The sequence below is a fragment of the Gopherus flavomarginatus genome, chromosome 11 (genome assembly GCF_025201925.1).
Source record: "Gopherus flavomarginatus isolate rGopFla2 chromosome 11, rGopFla2.mat.asm, whole genome shotgun sequence".
NCBI lineage: Eukaryota > Metazoa > Chordata > Testudines > Testudinidae > Gopherus > Gopherus flavomarginatus.
Window position 1 is genome coordinate 42,019,288 of NC_066627.1, and position 24,515 is coordinate 42,043,802.

General features: G+C 41.5%; 1 protein-coding gene across 1 annotated transcript in view; it reads left to right on the forward strand.

Annotated features, from left to right (window-relative positions):
- The window catches only part of GNAS (GNAS complex locus), a 159,488-nt gene that overhangs the window by 58,834 nt on the left and 76,139 nt on the right, over positions 1–24,515 (forward strand). The gene's annotated exons all lie outside the window — the stretch shown is intronic.

The window sequence follows — 24,515 nt, forward strand, 5'->3', positions numbered from 1 at the left end:
AAATAGTTTTTAAGTGTCGTGTAACTTGGGGGTACTCAAGACAAATCAGACTCCTGAAAGGGGTTCAGTAGCTTTGAAAGGTTGAGAGCCACTGATCTAGGGGTGTGGTGGGACTGGCAGTTCTGGTGGTGCACGGCTGCAAACCAGCCTATCCAGATAGGGTGGGGTCAAGCTCAGCACCCAGCAGTGTTGAGCTAATGTAGGGGATAATGTATACTTTACCTTTTGGAAGAGTGGCAGAGTTCTGGCATGACTCCTGCCAACATGCCACCACAGCTAACCTATCCAGAATTACACTGAGAGTTCTCACTAGCGGACTGCCCCTGCTCACTCCCTGAACCTCATTAAACCTAGTTCATGGCTTTAAAGCCAGAGCAAGTCCAGAGTAAATAACAAAAGGTATAATTAGTTAACTTGTTTTTTTGAGGATATATCTGCTGCCTCTGACTCGCTAACGCTGTCACTTGACCTTGGAGACATTCAGCAGCCCCATAAAAATACAAGGTGCTACTTCTGATTACTTGGAAAACCACTGGAAAGGCAGTTTTGTTAATTACCTCATAGCATATGATACTTAGTTGTAGTGTTATGCCAGCAATTCCAATGGCAAGATTCAGAATACTTCATGGGTTCCAGAGAAGGGTGTATTACTTATTCTGTAGCAAAGCTAGGGTCCATCTAGTCCAGTATTTTGTCTCCAGTAATGGCCAGCTCCAGATGCTTGATAGAAAGGTGCAAGAAGTCCTGAAGATGTGGAATAGCTTGCCCTGGCAAGATTTTGACCCATCTAAGCTTTAAAAATTTTTTAAACCAGCTAGCCTACAAATTCAGCAATGGAGACATTTTATAGCTATTATTGCTGCCAATAATTTTCCAGCATCAGTCAGCTTACACAAAAAATGTCCTCACATAGCTTGTATCTAATGAACATGTCACTAATGACCAGTCCTCCAATATTGAGATTGGCACTGTGATCTCACAATCCAGAGAACCTACAAAGGTCAACAAAATCAGAAAGGCGGGGTAAGGTCTTGTTTGCGCCAAAGCCAATATAGTAAGAATACCAAAGTAGTTGGAGTAATTAGCATAAACAATCAATTTTTGTAAAGCAGTGAATCCACATGAGATTTTAATTTAAAACTACCTCTCATATTGTTAGTATGTCTTCACATGTTTTATAGTGAAATGAAAAATCTTGTGCTTCAGTGCTAGAAAAATTCCCTAGTTTGAGTGCAATAAATACAAGTATTTCTGAGGGCCAAAGCATTACCTCTCCACTCACTCTTGTGTTGGCTTGCTGCCTGCAGCTCTCACCAAGACCAGCATTTTGTGGTGGTTCAGGTTGAGACCTATAATAATGTGATAAATTCCTATGATTCTGTGTGATCAACCTCTGATTTTTAAATCGGGCTCTTTTCTTTTGGCTTGTTGCTGGCTTCAGTTTTCTTCTTGTTAGTGATATTTGTGACTTTTTTCTTGAAGCAAGCGATAGTTTTATACTGTGGGAACTGTAGATAATTGAATAAACAGACAATGCATGTGCACATTTGTGTAAATTAAGGTGTGTTCAATATACAGTGAAGAAAATCAAGAGGTCCAGCCTGTTTTGTTTTCATCCAGTCACAACCTGAAAAACTTTCATCTGGACCCTTTCTCAGTCCTACAGTTAGTAGAGATTCCTTTTACATATTTGGAATATCCTGTGTGTTTTTTTTCATAAATATAGAATTTCCTTTCAGTGGCTTTGAGACATGCTTATTTTGAGGGACACATGCTCAATATAATATGGAATACTTGTTTGCTATTCTCTCTGGCAATATAAATGGATCAGTCCTTTTCTAATCAATCAGGAGGCCTCAAAAGTTTGCCTTATTTTATTTACAGATTAAGAGCTGAGTAAATTAACAGTCTGGATTGAAGGCAATTAGTTATAGAAATACAATTTTTAGGAAACGTTTCTTTACAAATCCAGCAAGTTTAGACACATTCACAGAATGAAGTGTTTTTGGGGGTTGTTCCATGGTCCTTAGTAATAGAATGTATGTGCTATATTCATCCAGGATAAAAGCTGTCTTCATGTTTTAGAGCAGGGTAGAATCCATAGAAGCAATCTTACTTGCTTTCTGATGTATTTGAACTTATTTAACGATCTTCTCCTCGCTTCCATTAGTAAATGAACCATTTTAACAATATTTTAGTTTTGTGATGGCTTCAGATTCTCATAAAAAGGAGAGTTCTTCTAGGAACTAATACAATCCTACCTCACAAGGCTATTGTGCTGATTAATTCATTAATGTTTGTAGAGGTCTGTGGGATCTTTAATGGAAAGAAGGTACTGAAGAAGTGGAAGATATGATTGATTCTTCTAGCATTGATTCACCTGACTTACTGACAGGCCATTGTTTTATATTTATACAACTGCAACGCTTGGTGTCCTTGGCAGGAGCAAGAGGTGTGGTCAGTGGTGTCTTGACTGTTATATAGACATCTCTAGATGCTATACTCTAACAGCTTCATAGTAAGATTTGGTCTGCATTCTTGTGATGGTTACAGACTAGCAAGTGGGTTCTGTTGACGCTGATCCACTGCCAAGACTTGAAGACATCTGGCACTCCACAGATACAGTGGGGCTGTCAGAATCGTAGGAAAACAGATTGTCAGGTGACGACTTGTCAGTCATGGATAGTCCCACAGAAAAGAAAGGGTTAATCAGTCAATATAGGATATGAACCCCCAGAGACAGCTGCTCTACTTTGGGATGCGAACACACTTGTGGCTGAGACTACAGACTCCCCAGAGAATGTTAACACTAGTAAGTCTGGAAAACCTCTTCAGTCTTGCATTCATGGGGAAGTGTGAACAAAGAGAGAGACAAGAACTCTGGTGTTCTGAGCAATTTTGTACTGAGGGCACTGGCCCACTTCTCCTGCCTCTCACTCAGTTGGACTGTTTTTCTTCTAAGCTGGCTAACTGCTGTGAAGCCCCAGTTATATATCTCTATCAGCTTATGAGAGGGAAGAATGGGACTTGATCCATCGGAGCTTAGGACAACAGCTTCTTTTAAATTTCCCACCTCCCCCTCTTCTGGTTTCTCTCCTTACTGAGCTGCCTACTGCCCCCAGCTGGCAGGTTTCGTACAGGACTAAACATTCCAGTGCCAGCTCCCCAAAATGGGCTTCCCAGCTATCACTGATGCTTTGGGGCCTAACATTCCATTCTCCAGCTTCCGAAAACACTTTTTGTTAGAATTGCTCTGATGCTGCAGGAACGAAAGGATTATCATCCACTTTGTTCCTGTTATACTACTACTTGTTTTAGCCATCTCCCTTAATATCTGCTCTTTCTCTTGTGTTGGTGGTGAGTGAAATCAGGCAGGGAATCTAACCAAGTCCACAGATATTTCATCTCCAGACAAGAGCCTTTTTGTGTATATTTCTAAGGCAGAAGGTGACGCACACTAGTTTAGGGATACAAATCACCAGTTTAGGGTGATTACAAATGCTTTCATGGAACTCTCATGTTTTCTTGAGCAAAGAAATGGTTTTGATTTTTAAGCACCGATCCTGCAAAAACATATGTACATGCTTAACTTTATGCTCTGTGAGTAGGCCAGTTGGCATATTTAAATAAGTTAAGGATATCGTATATAAGTGTTTGAAAAATTGAAGTTTTAAACTGGATTTCCATTAGCCACCAACTTGGACAAATACCGTTAGCGGGTTCTATCCCCAGTGATGATATGAACTGTAGTTTCAGCTGACCTGATTTGAGTGTAGCTTGTATTCCACTGGCACCTGAAAAATGTAACCTGTATATTAATTACGTGAATTAAATAAATTTAAGACTGAGGATGTCCCAAGATGTTAACTCCCTGAGAATAGTAATTGAAATATATGGTCTGTGAATGTCTTGGTAGGAATAATGCAAACTCTGTGTACTGTAGAGGCTTTAAATGCACCAGATAGCACACACAAACACAAAATCTAAAATTCCAAAAAGCCCACAATTTTCTGTAGGTGGAGAGAGAAGTCTCAGCCTTCTGGTTTGCAAGTTATGCAGTACAGCCAAGCAGATCCTGGTTATATGATAAATGTTGTCATTCACTAAAATTATTTAAAACTGTTTTAAGAGGCAACTAGATGCCAGTTTCACTGTATGTGTATGCTGCAGTAACCTTCAGTTACTACTCTTTATATACACACACACACATTGTAAATTACTATAAACTTAAAATAAAAATGAAATCTGTAATTAGTTCAGAGAAAAAATAAGAGGATTCTAAAAGCAAATTATTCATTTATCTTTACTTTCTGCTCATGCCTACATGTTTGAATTCATTTTAGACACAGAAGAGACACAGTATGGGAGTTAATACTTTATTTTAACCTGGGAAAGCTACAGTATCAGTCTTTGTGGGATGAGGGCAGGGCCGGTGCTTTCATTAGGCGACCCTAGGTGGTCGCCTAGGATGCCAGGATTTGGGGGGTGGCATTTTCCGTGCTCCTCACAGGGCGCACGGTAGCTTCCGGTTCCTCTCCTGTTGCGCCGCCAAAGGAGGACCTTCTGCCGACGTGCCACGAAAAACAGCAGCAGGCAATTGAGCAGCTCAATGACTGCCACTGTCACCTGCGGCGTTTCGGTGGAGGGTCCTTCTTCGGCAGCGTGATGGGAGCGGAACCGGAAGCTCCCGCGCACCCTATGGGAAACACACAAAATGCCGCCCCCCGAATTCTGCCTAGGGCACCAGAAACCCTGGCATCGCTCCTCGATGAGGGAAGGGAGAATGTAAAAGATCCTCAATATGTTTTTTTTCTTCTACCCTTCCCACACTTTGTCCTTTTTTGTACATTGCTTTATCCCCCAGACACATGCAGTGTCGATACCCAAATATAGCAGAACTTTATCTCCTCTGACTCTTTAACAGTGTTTGGGGCTAGCAGTAGCACATTGAAACAACACATTCCACCCTCTTCTTCTTTTTTTTTTTTTTTTTTTAACAAGATAGTAATCACACCTGAGAAATTTTGGTTTTTTTTGAAGCAGTAGTGATGATATTTAATTGTATTTAAATGCAATAATAGATATACTATTTTACATATTAGGGTCTACCAACTTTCTTTCTCATTTGCTCATTTGGAACTCATGTTCCAGCTGGTATCCAGACACTCTGCTCTCAGTGTGGTGTTTGAACGGGATTTTCTATGAAGATATGCAGAAACTGCAAAGTAAGCAGATGGAGAAACATAATAGAGAGGACACTTGTGATGTTAAGTCTTCAAAATAGAGTCGCCCTTTGAGGGCTATAGGTATTTAGGGCCAGATAATGCAAGACGCTGAGCACCCTCCCATTTGAATTCACCTCCTGTGATCATCTTCTAAGTACTCATTTGCAGGTGATCTGGAAAACGCATGTTTTCCTAAGTGCTGAGTCAAAGATAAACAGAATTTAACACGCACGTGACTTTTTGGTGTTTGGGTTGCTTGGCTTTTTTCAGTCTGGAAAAGAGACAACTAAGAAGGGAGGGATAGGATACAGGTCTATAACATCATGAATGGTGTAGAGAAAGTGAATAAGACAATGTTATTTTCCCCTTTTCCATAACACAAGAACTAGGGGTCACCCAATGAAATTAATGGGCAGCCGGTTTAAAACAAAAGGAAATAGTTGTTCACACAACGCAGTCAACCTGTGGAACTTGTGGCCAGGAGATGTGAAGGCCAAAACTATAATGGGGTTAAAAAAAGAATTAGTTAAGTTCATAGAGGATAGGTCCATCAATGCCTATTTGCAAAGATGGTCAGGGTTGCAACCCCATGCTCTGGGTGTCCCTAGCCTCTGACTGCCAGAAGCTGGGAGTAGATGACAGGGGATGGATCACTCGCTGATTGTCTATTCTGTTCTTTCCCACTGAAGCACCTGGCATTGGCCACTGTTTGAAGACCGGATACTGGGCTAGATGGACCATTGGTCTGATCCAATATGGCCGTTCTTATGTATTTTACGTTATTCATTAGCTAATCTTCATAACATACCTTTTGTAAATGAGGAAACAGAGATAGGCAAATCCACTTAATGTCTCATAAGACCGCACACTTCTTTGTCACTGGTAGAATCGTGTTAGAACTAAAGTTTCTTTAGACCATGCAGTCTGGCTTGAGCAGAAAAATGAATAAAAAAGGTAAAATTTATATTCACTGATGTACTGAGCTATAGGAAAGATGTGTCTTAAACATAACATAGGAACACCCAAGATTCTGAGTTGGGAATAAATTTGATATACTGCAGTGTCTTATTAAACATGACTAAGGTTAAGATTGTGTCACAGTTTTTTGTAGTAGGGTCACAGACAGTAAACAAAAATTCACGAATGCCCATGATCTGCCCCTGACTTTTACTAAAAACAACTGAGACAAAATGGGGCTAAGCCTAAGCCCTGCTTTGGGAGGGGAAGGTGGGGTCTAGCACCTACTCCCTATGGTGGCTGGGAGCTCCAGGTTCCCCCCACCCCTTCCCTGGCAGCAGCAGGGATCCCCGAGGGGGCCCCCAGGGACTGAAGCAGAAAATGTCACGGAATCGCCGATCTCTGTGACAAAATCTTAGCCTTAAACATGACCTTAAATTGAGAAGAGGACAGTGTATTTGGTGATGTGACTTTAGTTAAAAATTCAGCACATTTGGTAATGGACAACTAGATTTCCTGAAAACAAGTGCTTGGGTTTTGTATTAGCATTTACTGGCAGGCGATCTGGCCAGCTGACAGTAAGCAGTTAAAGTACTTAATTCGCAGTAACATCCCCATTTTTGTAATCCTTGCTTCCTGTTTCAGTGTATCTTGTATTCTAGTGGCAGGAGGCTAGGAGACCCTCCTGAAGCTATGAACCTGAAGAGAGAAACTTCTCTGTTTTTACTGCCACTTATCCAAAGAGCTTCAATGTGTTTTGAATAGCACTGTATCCAACATCTTGTCTTTGGCATATTTTCAGCAGATAGTTTCTGAAATCTAAATGTACAAATATCTAAATTTTAAAAGGGGACTGGCTGAGTTAGGAGATTGATAAAAGAACGTGGGAGTCTGACTCTTAAGTTTCCAGTCTGAACCCAGTCTGGGTCAGAAGTGACCACGAGTAGTCATTACCATCTGATGGACTGTTCTGTGGCCTACGAGAAATGAGAGGCTTCAGTCGTCATCCTAAGAACCTCCATCATAACTGGCACACGTTTTTGGGCAGCCTCAAGCAAAGAAAAAAGATTGAATGGTGTTGCTTCCAGACAAAATTTGAGGGAAGCCCAGCACTTGCCATGGCCATGTTGGTACCATGTCTGGGGATGAACAATGGATTTCACCCTACAGGGACTGTAAAATTTGCACTATTTATGAACTCTAGAAACATTTTTAAAGAGAGAAATCCAAAGTAAAAAAAAATAGTGTAAACCAGCAGTACCAAAATAATTCCTAATAATTAGAAAGTTTCTGGCCATTTATTGATTATAAGGGTTTCCTTTAGATACTCCATGAATTTGTTGTAGTTTTTGCCCAGCAAAAGCAGCTGCCTGCGGACATCGAGATTCAAAACCCTGTGTCCTGTTTAGTCACAGTGAGAAGCATTTTATCAGTGCTCAGAAGTTCACAACAGTTTTGAAGTATCCGAGATCAAGTCAGTTGTACATGTGTTTTAAACTAAACCCAAACAAAAATCTGAAAATCAGTTGAAATACTCCTTGTTCATTTGGCAAATGTACTTTAATTTATTCTTTACAGTAATATAATGGGTGCAGCTGCTGTATACTTATATATGCATATACTGGGGGAATATGCTAAAACTGTTTACCAGTTTTAACATATTCCCCAGGTATATTATATAAGTATATTGGATATAGATTATATTCTTAAAACTGTGTTATCTTGCCTACTGATTAAAAGATGAAGAGCTATTTATTAATTAATTAACCAAACCCCATTGTATTTCATAGTGTTCTAGTAAGCATTTGTTGTATATTTTATAAAGCTAATGAAGGCTTATGTAATAATATGATTTATGTAGTAATATAAGACCTCAGTTTAGCTCTGTGAAAAATGTGGGAAGAGGTAGAAACCACTTTTCTTGATGGTATGTGAAGCTTGGAAAAATTCTAATTTGTGAACTTTTTCCTTTTTATTAAATAGCAGCCAGTTTTACATATTGGTTTCTAAATTGCTTAGAATGGATGTTGGATTACTCTGGGTGTGGGTGTGTGTGCGTGTGTGTAAAAAGACAACCCTGAAGTCCTTCACTGGATTTTCTTTAGGTGAATAGAAAAGTACATAATGGAAACCAGGGTTTAAATTTTGAAACCGAATGGTGATTTTTTTCTGTAGTAGGAATTTATGGTTTTAAATTTACAATGATCAGCATGATTATTTTAGGGAAGGAGAGTAAGTTGACAAAAATGCTCTATTAATCAAAGTGAACCAGGTCAAGGTAGCTGAAGAGGTTAATTATAACAGAGCTGATGATAAATAGAAATGATAAGAAGCCTTAGAATTGGTGTGATTTTTCTTCCTGTGGACACATTGTAAAAATACTGAATAATCTAAATAGTTGTTTTTCTGTCCTGAATCTTTTAGAAAATGTATGGTTCGGTCATTAGAAAAAGTAAATAATGAGGAGAAATTTGGTTTTTGTTGGGATGTGAGGAAGTGAAGCATGAGATAAATGTTGATCACTGAGGCTACTTTGAAAATGTAGCAAATAGAAATGTTTGGTTTGTGGCTTGAGCGAAAAACCTAATAAGTGGGAGATCTTACTGAGTTTGTGCTAGGACTGCTTTTACTTCAGCCATCATATTCCCTGTACTGTCATCTCTCAACCAACTGAATTGCCCAAGATTAGATGATATTCTCTCATTTTCCATGTAATCAGAATAATAAATGCTGTATAGGGGACAACCTGGTGCTTAAAAACTGCGAGAACATCACAACTCTATGTTTGAGGTTGTAGAGTATGTTAAAATGGAAAACACAAACCAGTCCATGTTGCTATTTCAATGGTGTTCCCAGGGTGGGGTCAGTCAAAACAGAATATGGTCTCCATCAGCATGTTTCTTTGGTGCACTTGATTAACTTTTGGTGCAACACAATAGAATAGCTCCTCTGCAGTTTCAGTGAGATGTGAAAATGGGCCTGGGGAAAATTCAGTGACTATTTCAGATAATCTTGACTGTCTTTCTATCCAGCTTGAGTTCAGAGTGGTGGTGGACTAGAAATATGGTGGAGGTGATGTTTTTACTCTTGATCCCCATATGTTGTAGGGGGATTTCTGCACCCCCATCACCAACTATGGTGGTGGACGCCCGGAGCAGCCAGCGGAGAGCAGAGGTGAAAGTAAGCCGGTCCGGTCTGATATGGTGTACTGGTAAGAAAGTGGCTGCCAGTACACAGCTGGTTGTACCAGCAGGGCTGCTGATGGGGGGGGGGGAATGGGGAGCAAAAGGGGCAACTGCCCTGGGGGTTGGGGATTTAAAAGAGTCTGGAGCTCCTGGCAGCAGCCAGAACCCTGGGGCTCTTGGCCACCGGTATCCCAGGACGCCAGCGGCAATTTAAAGGGCCCGGGGCTCCCAGCTGCCGCTGCTGTTACCGCACCAGCAGCTGGAACCCTGGGCCCTTTAAGTTGCCACCGGGAGCCCCAGGCAATGCAGGCCAGGCAGTGCTGAAGGGCTGGCTGGGGAACTCTGGCCCCAGCCCCGCCCCTTCTGGGGGCACAGAGCCACCGCCCCACACTTTGCCCAGGACCCTGCATACAAGTAAATCTGTGAAGTTACTTTCACCCCTAGCGGAGGGGTAAATCACTGCAGGGGGTTGGGGACACCCCATCTGGTGGCTCCTACCCTCCGCTGAGCTCAGCTGATAGTCCCGGTGGGGCTAGGAGGGGAAAGAACTACAATTCCCCTGCATGGAGCAGCTGGATCCGGGTCAGACCCATCCCCCAAATCCTCCCCCGACTTCCTGCCCTCATCACTCCTCAGCCATGGGGGGAGGGGTCACTATATAGGGAGTTGCTCCCCCGTCTGCCCAACTTCCATGCATCTGGACATCCCCATACCCAGACTTGCCCACCGCTGAGCCCCACCTCCTGCACCTGCCCACCCCCGCTGACCCCTCACGCCTGCACCCACACCACCCTCTGCTGAGCTCCCTGCACTCGAACACTTACCCTGACGAGCCCCACCTCCTAGGCACCAAGACCACCCCGACGAGCCCTCTGCACCCAGAGCCCCAACCAGCTGCACCCAGAGCCCCAACCAGCTGCTCCGCTCTCCCAGCACCCAGACACCCCCCCGCTGAGCCCCTTCCCCCTGCACCGCCCTGCCAAGTCCCAACCACCTTCACCTGGACACCCTCCTCCCCCCCCAGCCCCTGTGCATCCAGATCTGTCCTGCACCCAGACCCTGCCCCCCACTGACCCACCTGCACTCAGATTGCACCACACAGAACCCTCTTACCCCACACCTGGATTCCTCCCCCCACTAAGCTCCTCCATACTTGGATAGTGCTGGGTTGAGCCTGCCTGCTGGTGCACCTGGTGTGGAGGGGCAGGGCCCCGGGGTGTTTCTGGAGCAGGCCCAGCCCTTGCGTCCTCTGTCAGGGTCGGGTATAGTATCAGCGCCGAGTCCATGTCCCTGAGAGAGCAAGAGGGCGGGGCTGCAGCATGATCTCCCACCTCCATACTGTGCAGCCAGTGGCCTATGCTCCCCGCTGCCATACTGGAGCTCCACATTTATTTACTGATGAATAAAATTTACAGAATTTTACAGAATTTTAAAATACCATGTGCACATTTTTTTTGGTGGGAAGGGAGGGTGGTGCACAATTTTTTACTTTTTTGGTGCTGAATTCCCTCGGGAGTAATAGTCCCCGTGGTTGCAGACCCACAAAAGTATTTTCTGACTGGGCACTTACAGTTGTGTAAAGAGTCTGTAGTTGAAGCAGTCACATTATGTTAAGCTATTTTGCAGCAAATGAAATCTTAAGTACAGGAAGATGTGCACTTTGTGACTTCTCAGAGTTCTGGATGCACTTTTTGCAACAAACTGTTCTCATGCTGTGGCAGTCTTGAATAGACTTTCCCTGTGTTACCTGGGGAAGATGGCAGTACGCATTCATTTGCATTCATCTCTTTGAAAATGTTGCATTCGCTCTTCTTGCCGTATCTCTACCAAATGTGTTCTTCCCAGTTGCACTTCAGGAGACACATTCAAGAGCCACGGTCTGAGTATCACTGCTATAAAGCAGCGCTCTTGCTTGCTATTTCTAAGTTTGTACTTAACTTAATAATTGACCAGATGTGTTTTTTAACTAGAATGAAAAGTCATTTAAACTCTCTTGACATAATTTCTGTTAACTAGATATTAAAAATTCTAGATCCCCTTTTAAATTCTGTACCAGAGCATCAGGGGTTGTTGAAGGAGTTTGGGGAATCTGTGGAGAAAGGAAGTTTAAGAAAATGTATACAAGATTTTCTATGTGCATGCTATTGTCTCCTACTTAGGATTTGAAATGATCTTCTCTGAACTATCTGCACAGGAAAATAGTTAACAAATGTAATTGATTTATAATTTCTATACCAAATACCACAAATATGGTGTAACTGATTTTCTTATCCAGCAAAATACACTTGCCAATGCTGAGATTTCTGCTTACATTGATATATGTCTATAATTCCCAATAACATTTGTTGTATGTGTATGGAAAGGAAAATTAATCCTGTGTGGAAAGAGTCATAAATTGTTGCCCTCTTAATCCTATGACCTTTTTGAAGTCCTGCTTACTCATGGGATCTGCAAAATAAAATGTGGGTTGTTCTCTCTGAGTCAGCATCCCCCAATGCAGGACCAACATCGCAACAGTAAATTCCACTCCTCCCCATTACAATTTCCTATTTAAAGAAGAATTGTAAATATTTTCCTAGACAGAACAGTCCGACTTAGTCCAGATCAGAGAAGTAATGATTTAAGGTACAGCAGGAAAAAAATAAAGAAAAATTAGATCTGCTCATACACTGTACATAATTGTCATAAAAAGCTTAGTGCGTGCTAGCAGAATTTTTATTGATATCTTAGTTACAAAGGTAGCGTCTGAAAGGTTACCAGGTTCAACACAGTGCTTGACTGTCATTTGCCCATCTTCTTCCGTAACCATATGGTAGAGTGACAAACCTGTTCACTTCTAAACTGGAATGTCATCTTCACACCGTTCTAAATCTCATAGATTTTGAGGGTGGAGATAGGGAAAACATATTCTCTACTACATACTAATGGTGAGCTGGAAAACAGAGAAACTGTTATCTGGGGTATCTATGGACAACAGGGAGCATAGTGTAGCCGTTAAAGAACAGGTCTTGTGGGCAGCTCTGGTTTCTATTCCTGGTTCTGCCACAGACTTGCTGTGTGACCTTGGCCAAGTCAACTATTCTGTCATATTTTTCTCATTTATAAAATACGTGTATCTGTCTATCTCAGGGTTTTTTTGGTGAGGCTTAAATTACTAGTGTTTATAAAGGAGTTTGAGATGCTCAGCTGATAGGTGTTATAGAAGTGCAAAGTGTTGTGACACAAACATTTTACCATGTTTATTAAAAAGCAATAAGACATGCTCCAGATACTATCAGAGGCTGATCTGATTGGATGCTTGGGCCTCTGATGTCATCTCTGTACACTTTTATTTCTTCTTCACTCCACCACCTCCTCAGTAAACAGCCCTTCTAATGAATAATCAAACAATCCAGTTAGCCTCATGGGTTTGTTACCTGAACTGAGTTTGACAAGCCAGAACTACAGGATAAGAACAAACAGCCTGTTTCAAAATACAAATAAAATTCTGAATACTAATGAATTAAAAAGTTGAAGTCAAATCCTAATGAGGTAAATAGAAAGAAGCATAAACACTGCCAAATTAAGTGTAAAAATGTATTAAGAAAAGCCAAAAAGGAGTTTGAAGAACAGCTAGCCAAAAACTCAAAAGGTAATAACAAAATGTTTAAGTACATCAGAAGCCAGAAGCCTGCTAAACAACCAGTGGGGCCCCTGGACGATCGAGAGACAAAAGGAGCATGTAAAGACGATAGTCGTTGCGGAGAAACTAAATGAATTCTTTGCTTCAGTGTTCATGGCTAAGGATGTTAGGGAGATTTCCAAACCTGAGCCATCCTTTGTAGGTGAAAAATCTGAGGAATTGTCGCAGATTGACATGTCACTAGAGGAAGTTTTGGAATTAATTGACAAACTTAACAGTAACAAGTCACCGGGACCAGATGGTATTCACTCAAGAGATCTGAAAGAACTCAAATGTGAAAATGCAGAACTATTAACTATGGCTTGTAACCTGTCCTTTAAATCAGCTTCTGTATCCAGTGACTAGAAGATAGCTAATGTAACGCCAATATTTAAAAAGGGCTCTAGAGGTGATCCCAGCAATTACAGACCAGTAAGTCTGTCAGTACCGGGCAAATTAGCTGAAACAATAGTTTAAGAATAAAATTGTCAGACACATAGAAGAACATAAATTGTTGGGCAAAAGTCAACATGGTTTCTGTAAAGGGAAATCACGTCTTACTAATCTATTAGAGTTCTTTGAAGGGGTGAACAGACATGTGGACAAGGGGGATCCAGTGGACATAGTGTACGTAGATTTCCAGAAAGCTTTTGACAAGGTCCCTCACCAAAGGCTCTTACGTAAATTAAGTTGTCATGAGATAAGACAGAAGATCCTTTCATGGATTGAGAACTGGTTAAAAGACAGGGAACAAGGGGTAGGAATAAATGGTAAAATTTCAGAATGGAGAGGGGTAACTAGTGGTGTTCCCCAAGGGTCAGTCCTAGGACCAATCCTATTCAATTTATTTATAAATGATCTGGAGAAAGGGTTAAACGGTGAGGTGGCAAAGTTTGCAAATGATACTAAACTGCTCAAGGTAGTTAAGACCAAAGCAGACTGTGAAGAATTTCAAAGAGATCTCACAAAACTAAGTGATTGGGCAACAAAATGGCAAATGAAATTTAATGTGGATAAATGTAAAGTGACGCACACTGGAAAAAATAACCCCAACTATACACACAATATGATGGGGGTTAATTTACTACAACTAATCAGGAAAGAGATCTTGGAGTCATAGTGGATAGTTCTCTGAAGACGTCCACGCTGTGTGCATCGGCAGTCAAAAAAGCAAACAGGATGCTAGGAATCATTAAAAAAGGGATAGAGAATAAGACTGAGAATATCTTATTGCCTTTATATAAATCCATGGTATGCCCACATCTTGAATACAGCGTGCAGGTGTGGTCTTCTCATCTCAAAAAAGATATACTGGCATTAGAAAAGGTTCAGAGAAGGGCAACTAAACTGATTAGGGGTTTGGAATGGGTCCCATATGAGGAGAGATTAAAGAGGCTAGGACTTTTTTTGCAAATTACTGAGAGGGGTTCTATGATAAGTAACTGCTATTCATGATAATGCACACTGTGCACAATAGTGAGTAGTAGCTGACTTCAACTGGTCACTTTCAGTAGTATGCATTATACCTGGTGATAACTTTTCGCAGGATTAGAGCCTAATTTACGGAATTGAGTGGGCTGCACTGGATTTCCTAGTCACTTCTTTGAATTAGTGAGATTCTGATGTGTTTCAGATATGAAAGAATAGGTCCTATTTTACTAGGTCCATGAAACAGGAAACATTTGAATCTATTACTACATTATCAATGCAGTCTACAACATACAGGACATTTTTTTTAACCAATTTATTGTCAGAAAAGATATGACAATATCTCCAGCAAAGTAGCTCTCTGCTGATATGCGCTATAACAGGAGTTCTCAGACGGGGGGTTGGGACCCCTCGGGGTCACGAGGTTATTACATGGGGGTCGTGAGCTGTCAGCCTCCACCCCAAACCCTGCCTCCAGCATTTATAATGGTGTTAAATTAAAAACACTTTTAAATATATTTATAAGAGGGTTGCACTCAGAGGCTTGCTATGTGAAAGAGGTCACCAGTACAAAAGTTTGAGAACCACTGCTCTATAATTAATCTCCTTTTCCCTTTCTGTAGTAACATTGCAGCCAGCTTTATTAGTTTGCCTGATGCTATACTTTTTTTTTTTTTTTTAGAGAATTTCCTAGCTTTGCCTTTAGATTTGTATTCATTTGGCTAATAAGCTTCAGTTGTAACAAAAGGTGCTGGGATCTGGTTTCCACTGTTAACGAGTAAAAAGGCAGAAGGTTTGCATTGCAAAATGCACCACTCATGCAGTGCAGAAATGCTCTTGAAGCCTGCATTGAGTATAAATATTTAATACAATCTTTTGGAAGAGCAATCCCATTTTGCTGTCAGCTCGAAACTTTGAATACAGGTCTGAACAAGAAAAAGACAGGACTTGTTGTTGTTTTTTTTTAACAGATATGAAATGTGACCTATTATAAGATATAAATAGCCTTTCTGACAATATTGCTTTTTACACAGTGGTTGGTTGCTTGGTTTGTTTGCTACAATACTTTCTCGTTCTTCAATTAAAAAAAAAAAAGATTTAGCTGCTATATAAATGTGGCAGCAGCTGCAGGAATGAGTGTAGCCCTGCCTTCAATTTAGTAATGATCCAAAGACTCTGCCGGTACCAGCAATTCAAACTGCACTGAAATTGGGGACACTATTAGTACTTAGCTTCTAATTTGTCACATGCCATAAAATAACATCTGGTACATAAATTTAAGATATTGTCAGCTAGAAAATTGTACGGTTATGCCCTTCAGTTGCTGCAGTGTTCTCAGCAAGGCATCTACACAGTTTGGCAGAAACCTTTTAACAGTTTCTCAAACCACACCACCAAAAATTCTGCACTTCTTTTTTTTATATGACATTGTGCAAATATCACTTCTGTAGTAATTATGATGGTGAAAAACTTGTACGGTACAGTGTTATCGACTGCTTTATTTTTAGTACTTTGCTCTTTATTAATTTATTTAAATAATGCATGAGATGCTTAATATCATAAATTTGTGTGCACACCCAGTAAATCCCCACAGTCCTGCAATTTCATGAGTTCCTATTTAGGATTGAATCCATGTTAAGGAAGTAGTGCCTTAAATTTAGGTATAATTTGCTTTGCTTTTCTCAAAACAATTTTTAAAGTGTAGGAACAGATCAATTAAATTGCCACTGAAGTAAAAGCAAGTGTCAGCTGAATCATGTTGAAAATATACAGAAATTTTAAGAGTTTACACCAAGAGCTCCGCAAGATCTTTAGCTCTATAGAGAAGACCTACAAACTGGTTTATGGGTATGCTATTCTTTTAAAGGGGGTGTTGTCAGGTTGAAAATGATGCAATTAAGAAAAAGAAAGAAAAAGCCTTTTTCCCAGCTCATGTTGCTAATCACGCCTTAAGTAAATCTTGAAGAATTTTAAAAATTAAAATTCATTTTCACTATTGAAGGTGAATTTTCTTTTTTAAAGTCATCAGCATTTCTATTGAACTTAGATTTTATAAAAACTTTTTTAAAGGAAAACCTAAATGTCAAAGTGCAAGCTATTTGATGTTAAGTAAATATCAATTTAACTGATATCACTGTCTTTTTGTACACGTCCTTCAGTGCTAGATTTAAAATTGTTGTTCTTTAACATTATGGTATTGTACACAATGTCTGTTGTGGTTTTTTTGCACACTTTCGCTTACTATCTCAAATTCAGAAAGCTATTGAAACATTTCCCCAATAAATAGGTATAAACTCTAGAACTCCCTGCAAAGAGAGAAATTGCTCTTTGGCATGGAATATAACAAGAACAGTTGCATTAGTTTTAGTTAGAACTGAGTCTAGAGATATGTGTAAACACTCAGGATTCAGCCTTGCAAATGAATCCACAAGCAGGATCTCACTCCTGTTGTGGTCCCACTGAAAGTTGGTTAGACTTCATGTGGCAATAAAGGTTTGCACAGGTAGAAGAACATGCTGGTTAGAGCCTGGAATTTTGATTTTTCTAAAGCAAAATTTTGTACAAGCCCTGGACGTACACATGAGTTGCCATGTGGATAAAGTGCAGCCAGCTTTATTTCTCTTAGATTATCTATATATTGTTTACATTGTGCACTTTCCAAATCTTTCATAGATTCCTGCTCTCCAGAAAACCAACTAGTAATTTCTCAAAGCTTTCTGCTAAACTCAGGAAACTGTTCTGTTCCCAAGAAACTGTTCTGTTCCCAAGTCAGAACACCTTCTAGGTCTCTCCTTTCCCCTTGATAGGATCAGTAAAAGCATCTCCATTTATTTTATAAACTATGCATATAATTTAAACCTGTTTTGTTCTAGCACAACACTGCCTTCTAATGGGTGTTCATGCTTGAATTCTGAAAATCCGGATAAAAGCAGCAGGACCTAATACTTTCCTTTGTAACTTGGGGTCATGAACATGAATTAGATTTAAGGGAGCATTCTAATTTAAATCCCTCCATAGCAAACTTCTGAGTTATCCCACATCACAGTAATACTTTCAGATGCTAATATCACCTCTATAGCGCTGCTGAAAGCATATAGCTTGAACAGCTTATATTAAGGTCAAGGTAGAGTGTAAACATTTTGATAGCTAGAACTACATATGGGAGTAATAAATTGTACATTGACAGCGAGATATTTTTAAAAAGTAGAAACATGAGCTTCATGTGCATGTTTTATACTTATAGTTGCACCTGCTAATGCCTAGATACCTACCTATCTGGCCTCTTTTGGGCACACATACTGTCGTCATGGATGCAAATGAAGGCACAGAGAGTGTTGCATGGACTGGAGCCTCTCTTTAAAAATCAGACCTGTGCATTCTTATGATAGAGCCCTGCGTGGATACAAAAACATGGATCTGCATCCGATCCACATCTGCCAGTATCAACCTGCAATTCGCTAGCCGTCTTTTACTTGCATCCGCATCCCAACAACAAGCCGTCTCACAAGGGCTGGCGGGGGGAAGGGTGTGAGGAGGGGGGCAGGGGCTTGCAGGGAAGAGGCAGCATGAAGGTGGTGACTGGGGGTAAGGAGCAGCACGGGCAAGGTCTCAAGGAGAAGGGGCGGCCTGGGGTGGGGGGCTGAGGGGAAGAGGTGGCGCATAGCGTACTGCTCCCGGTTGTTTGCGAGCAATGGCACATGGTAGCAGGAGGGCATTGCATCACAGTGGGGCGGAGGGGTGGGGTGCTGGTGCCCTGCCTGCTCCAATGCCTAGGGCCAGGCCCAGGGCCAGGCCCAGGCCCTGCTGCCCAGGAGCCGCTAGGCCGGGCCCAGGACTGGAAGCACAGCCAGTGTTGCTGGGCCGGGCTGTGATGGGCACACTGGTGCTGCCTCAGGGGCCTGAGCGGCTGGATAGGAAGCAGTGCGGTGAGGTTGGTGCTGGATAGTCCCAACTCCTCCTTGCCACCTAGCTCAAGCCAATGGCTTCCAGCCCTGAGCGCGCTGCACACCCTGGGCTGCCCTAGCCAGGCGCCACAAGCCAGGCACCACTGGTGAGTAGAGCCCTGCGTGGTTGTATCTGCATCCAATCCACTATCTGCAAAAATGGTCCGCGGATATCCATGGATTTGCCGAGCTCTACTTATGAATTGTAGACTTGCTCATGAGCTTACGTGAGGGGTAGATAACGTCGTGTAAACTCACTTTTATTCTTCATCATCTTCTGTTTTCTGTCAAGATGTAAAATGGGAAGCCAAGGTTGAAATTGTTCCTTCCTTTTCAGTGTTCATTGGATAAGTGAAAATAAAACATTCACTGGCTTGCAAGGAAAACTAGGCAGCCTGCTCCTCCTCAATATGTCCTTGCTTCTTCTCTCCTCCAAACTGTGTGCGCTTTGTCTTTGTCATACAAACCATTCTCTGAGTAATGCATACTTAGAATTTCTCTCCAGAAAAAAGTGAGTAGGATGGTTTGAGAGAGATCCTCAGGCTTTTCTTGTTTTTTTAATTTGCAAAAAAAAAAAGTGCATTATTTCATTTTACCCTCTTGTGCAGGAGCGGCGCCAGGGTTTCTGACACCCCAGGCGGATGGCCATTTCGCCGCCCCCCCCGCGGGTCCGGTGGACCTACCACAGTCATGCCGGCGGACGGTCTGCTGCTGGAAAGGCTCCGGTGAAGCTGCCACAGTGATGCCGGCGGGCGGTCCGCTGGTCTAAAGGCTCCGGTGGACCTGCCGCAGGCATGATTGCGGTAGGTCCACCGGACCCACGTGCCCCCCCCCGCAAAATAGCGCCCCCCCCCAAAAATTCTGGCGCCCTAGGCCATTGCCTAGGTCACCTAAGTGGTAGCGCCGGCCCTGCTCTTCTGTTGATGATCTCTGCCTAGCTGCTTCAGCTGACCAGTTATTAAAGTAACTCCCTTTGCTCTCTCCTTGCAGATAAACCAATGTACAGGATCTTCTAAGTATCAAAGCATTTTTCATTTTGTCCAGTGGAGGAAAAAAACATTATGGAGTAGTAATTGCATCCAGAAGCCAGGTTCATTAGTGGCTAAAAGCCACATTTGCCTTACTGTGTAAGGTAACTTGAACTTCGATCCTACTGTTGGATTTACTATTAGGCCAACCAATCACTGGCCGTTGATTTTAAAATGATCTATTTTAGTAAAGGATAATCTGAGTAGATGATACAGTGCTCAGTAGTTTAGAATCATTAGATGAAATTCACCTCTTGCGTAAAACCAAATTTGCCTTTGTGCAGGCAACAATGTGGAGATTTGTGGGAGGGGATAGATTTTTCTCTCTCTGACCTGAAAGGTGTCAGCAGGGCTACACTACAGCCTCTTTATGGCCTCTCCCTTCAGTGCATGGCTTTGAATTATGGCTTGCCACAATTACATAGGCTGATAAAATCACTAGATTTGAGTATTTATTTTAAAATTTACCATGTACTTATTACATCTCTCCAAGCACACACAATACAAAAAGCAACTAACTGACTTGATGTTAAAGGAGTCTCCCAATCCCCCGTTTAAAAAACTCAAAAAATAAAAATCTCAAAGCATTCTCAAACCTACTCTGTCAGAGGTTTTGCAGTGCGTCCCTCACCTCTCTGTTCTGTGCCATCAGAGCCAAAGTAGTACAGAGAGCCTTGTATGAATTTAACCCTTTAATGAGGGATGTTGTATGACTAAGTGTTAATAATTACCGAAAAGAATTGCGGGGAAGTTGAGTGCCTCACCCAGGGTTACACAGTGATCCTCTGGCAGAGCAGAGAATAGAACCCAAATGCCCTGACTCCTAGCTCAATGCCTTAACCACGAGTCCATTCTTCCTCCTCTTCAGAAAGAGGCTGGTGTTTTTAATGGGTGGTTACATACAGAAGAGAAATAAAGCTCTCAGGGTTCATGTAGCAGCAAACGCAGTCTATGTGGTATGTTGTTGAGGAGGGAAGGGGGGGGGGGGAAAGGGAAATACATGACCGTGCCAGCGATCCCTTTTTAACCAAAGGCATTGTGCAGATAATGACTACAGAACTGTGTGCTGAATACAGTAGGGTTCTGAAATGCTAGCAAAGGAGAAAATGAAAGTTTAAACTTCACAGGCGTTTCTGGAACACAGTTCCTTTCCCACCACCCACTCTTCCCCTTCCAGCCAACTCCAGTATAACTTGTGCTACCAGAAATGTGAGGACAATGGTGCTGCAGGCAATAGTCCAAAATAGTTCATCTTCCTTGCTTGTTTCTAAGCATGAAAAACTATTGATAATGGGACTGAATCCTCACTGAAAATGTTTCAGTTACAGAAAGTGCTGAGTACCCTGGCCCCTCCCAGAGCTTTGTGTTCACTTTTGGATACATGCCAGTTACTTGAGAATATCTTAAACTATTCATAGGTGTGTGTTTCCTTTGCGATAGCATCAGTACCACGTTTTCCCTGAAATAGCAAGCAATAATTAGCACTTATTCACACCATTTAGGAATGTGGATGATTTCCTATTCAAATGCGCAGCTAATTAAACCTTGTATTCTGTTATCCCATAAATGTTAGTGGTATTACCAAAGGGTGGGGATCATTTGGGTTCCTAGTCTGAGTAGCCTTAACATCAGTAGTACTCCACTTGATTTCAAATCAGAATAGAATGAAAGAAACCTGTTTCTCTTGTATTTGCTTATCCTAGAAAGAAAAATCAACCTCTGCAGTTTCTGCTGGAATGTGTCAGGGTGCCCTACTGGCATTCTGAACTCCTGTATTCTTATACCAAGATGTAAGAGGAATGAAACAGTGCTGCTTGACTCTCACAAAAGTAAACTTTGTAGGTCCACAGGTCTTGATAGTAAGGGAATTTGCAACCAAGGTTTTGGGGTTATTTTTATGTCTAAAGACTAAACAATCTGGAAGAGAAATGTCTCCTGAAATATGGTTTTACAGTTCAGAACGTGATTTTGTTTGACCTTTAATCACTAGGTTTACTAGGGGATGACCTATTTAAAACTCTTCTTATGAAACATGTAGTTTCATGGGACATTGAACTTTGTCCTAACGAAATTGAATCTCAGTTTTAACCACAACATTGTGTAACTGCTGTACACACCTTTTTAATAGTTTTTTTTTCAAGTAACATTGACTTTAGCTGAAATCAGTAAATAAGCAGTTCTAATATCAGATCCACCCTACGTTATATTTTACAAAGAGAAGGTAAGGTTATGCGTCAATGTTCCTGCAAATGTGGTGTCATGGTTTCAGTTGCCCTGCCAACATCATAATGCCTGTAAAACATAGCTTCATAAACTACATTTAAAAAAGTCTCTTGGGTATTTATATTTGGAGGGAACAAAGCCTTTCAGACAGTTTGTCCAGTTTTTTTTCTTTCTTTTTCTACTAATACTTGATCCTTAAAATGTCTCTCAAGAGCCTGGTCTTGGATTCTTATTTTTTTCCCAGGCCTGGAGTTGGTCTCCTGAGGATTATATTTAAGAGAGAGAGAGAGAGAATGAAACATTCAACCTCAAGTGTTCTTAAGTCTTTAACACTTTCTCTGGTTGACATTTATAGAACACTAGCTCACCTGGATGCCATTACTTAATTTACCAAACATTTGTCTAAGCCCTCTATTATAAAGAAGATTTTAACTGGATTGGACTCTGCACTACTGAGTAGAGCTTACCCTTGCTCTCATCCAGTGTTTTATCTCAGTAACTTCTTTCCTGGGTGGAACACTGTGTTTCTTTGTCTCACTTGTAAATAGTTTTTTTTTTTCCCCCTCCAGATGTCTGCTTAAACTACCATAAATAAATATATGTAGACTCAAACTGTTGCTTATTCATTCACTGTATTGGAGAATTCTCCACAGTTCACAGAGGAATAAAGCATCTTCTAGTAAGTAAAACAAAAAGCAGTTAAGCATGCTTCTTTGTCATGTAAATTAGGAATCTTAAATACACCTCTTCCTCAATATAACGTGACCCGGTATAACACGAATTCAGATATAACGCGGTAAAGTCGTGCTCTGGGGGAGCGGGTCTGCGCATTCCGGTGGATCAAAGCAAGTTCGATATAATGCGGTTTCACCTATAACGTCGTATGATTTTTTGGCTCCCGAGGACAGTGTTATATCGACATAGAGGTGTATTATCATGTTACTGTATCACCTTCCGTATCTAGCCTCAGAATTTTCAGGGCTACAACAACAACAACCCCTAACCAACGTTTGAGCCATTGAAGTCCTCAAATCATGGTTTAAAGCCTTCAAGATGCAGAGAATCCTCCAGCAAGTACCCGTGCCCCATGCTGCAGAGGAAAGCGAAACCCCCCCAGGGCCTTTGCCAATCTGCCCTGGAGGAAAATTCCTTCCCAACCCCAAATATGCTGAGCATGTGGGCAAGACTCACCAGCCAGATACCCAGGAAAGAATTATTTGTAGTAACTCAGATCCCACCCCATCTAACATCCTATCATAGGCCACTGGGCATATTTACCGCTAATAGTCAAAGATCAATTAATTGCCAACATTAGGCTGTCTCATCATACCATCCCCTCCATAAACTTATCAAGCTTAGCCTTGAAGCCGGATATGGCTCTTTGCCCCCATTGCTCCCCTTGGAAGGCTGTTCCAGAACTTCACTCCTTGGATGGTTCAAAACCTTTGTCTAATTTCAAGTCTAAACTTCCTGATGACCAGTTTATATACATTTGTTCTTGTGTCCACATTGGTACTGAGCTTAAATAATTCCTCTCCCTTCCTGGTATTTATCCCTCTGAAATATTTATAGAGAGCAATCATATATCCCCTCAGCCTTCTTTTGGTTAGGCTAAACAAGCCGAGCTCTCTGAGTCTCCTTTCATAAGACAGGTTTTCCATTCCTCGGATCATCCTAGTAGCCCTTCTCTGTACCTGTTCCAGTTTGAATTCATCATTCTTAAACATGGGAGACCAGAACTGCACACAGTATTCCAGATGAGGTCTCACCGGTGCCTTGTATAACGGTACTAACACCTCCTTATCTCTACTGGAAATACCTCGCCTAATGCATCCCAAGACCACATTAGCTTTTTTCACGTCCATATCACATTGGCAGCTCATAGTCATCCTGTGATCGATCAATACTCCAAGGTCGTTCTCCTCCTCTGTTACTTCTAACTGATGAGTCCCCAGCTTATAACAAAAATTCTTGTTGTTAATCCCTAAATGCATTACCTTGCACTTTCCACTATTAAATTTCATCCTATTACTATTTCTCCAGTTTACAAGGTCATCCAGATTTCCTGTATGATATCTGTGTTGGCAGTACCTCCCAGCTTTGTGTCATCCGCAAACATTATTAGCACACACCCACTTTTTGTGCCAAGGTCAGTAATAAAAAGATTGGTCCAAAAACTGATCCCTGAGGAACTCATAGACTCATAGACTCTAGGACTGGAAGGGACCTCAAGAGGTCATCGAGTCCAGTCCCCTGCCCTCATGGCAGGACCAAATACTGTCTAGACCATCCCTAATAGACATTTATTTAACCTACTCTTAAAATCTCCAGAGATGGAGATTCCACAACTTCCCTAGGCAATCTATTCCAGTGTTTAACTACCCTGACAGTTAGGAACTTTTTCCTAATGTCCAACCTAAATCTCCCTTGCTGCAGTTTAAGCCCATTGCTTCATGTTCTATCATTGGAGGCTAAGGTGAACAAGTTTTCTCCCTCCTCCTGATGACACCCTTTTAGATACCTGAAAACTGCTATCATGTCCCCTCTCAGTCTTCTCTTTTCCAAACTAAACAAACCCAATTCCTTCAGCCTTCCTTCATAGGTCATGTTCTCAAGACCTTTAATCATTCTTGTTGCTCTTCTCTGGACCCTCTCCAATTTCTCCACATCTTTCTTGAAATGCGGTGCCCAGAACTGAACACAATACTCCAGTTGAGGCCTAACCAGCGCAGAGTAAAGCGGAAGAATGACTTCTCTTGTCTTGTTTACAACACACCTGTTAATGCATCCCAGAATCACGTTTGCTTTTTTTGCAACAGTATCACACTGTTGACTCTTAAGCTTGTGGTCTACTATGACCCCTA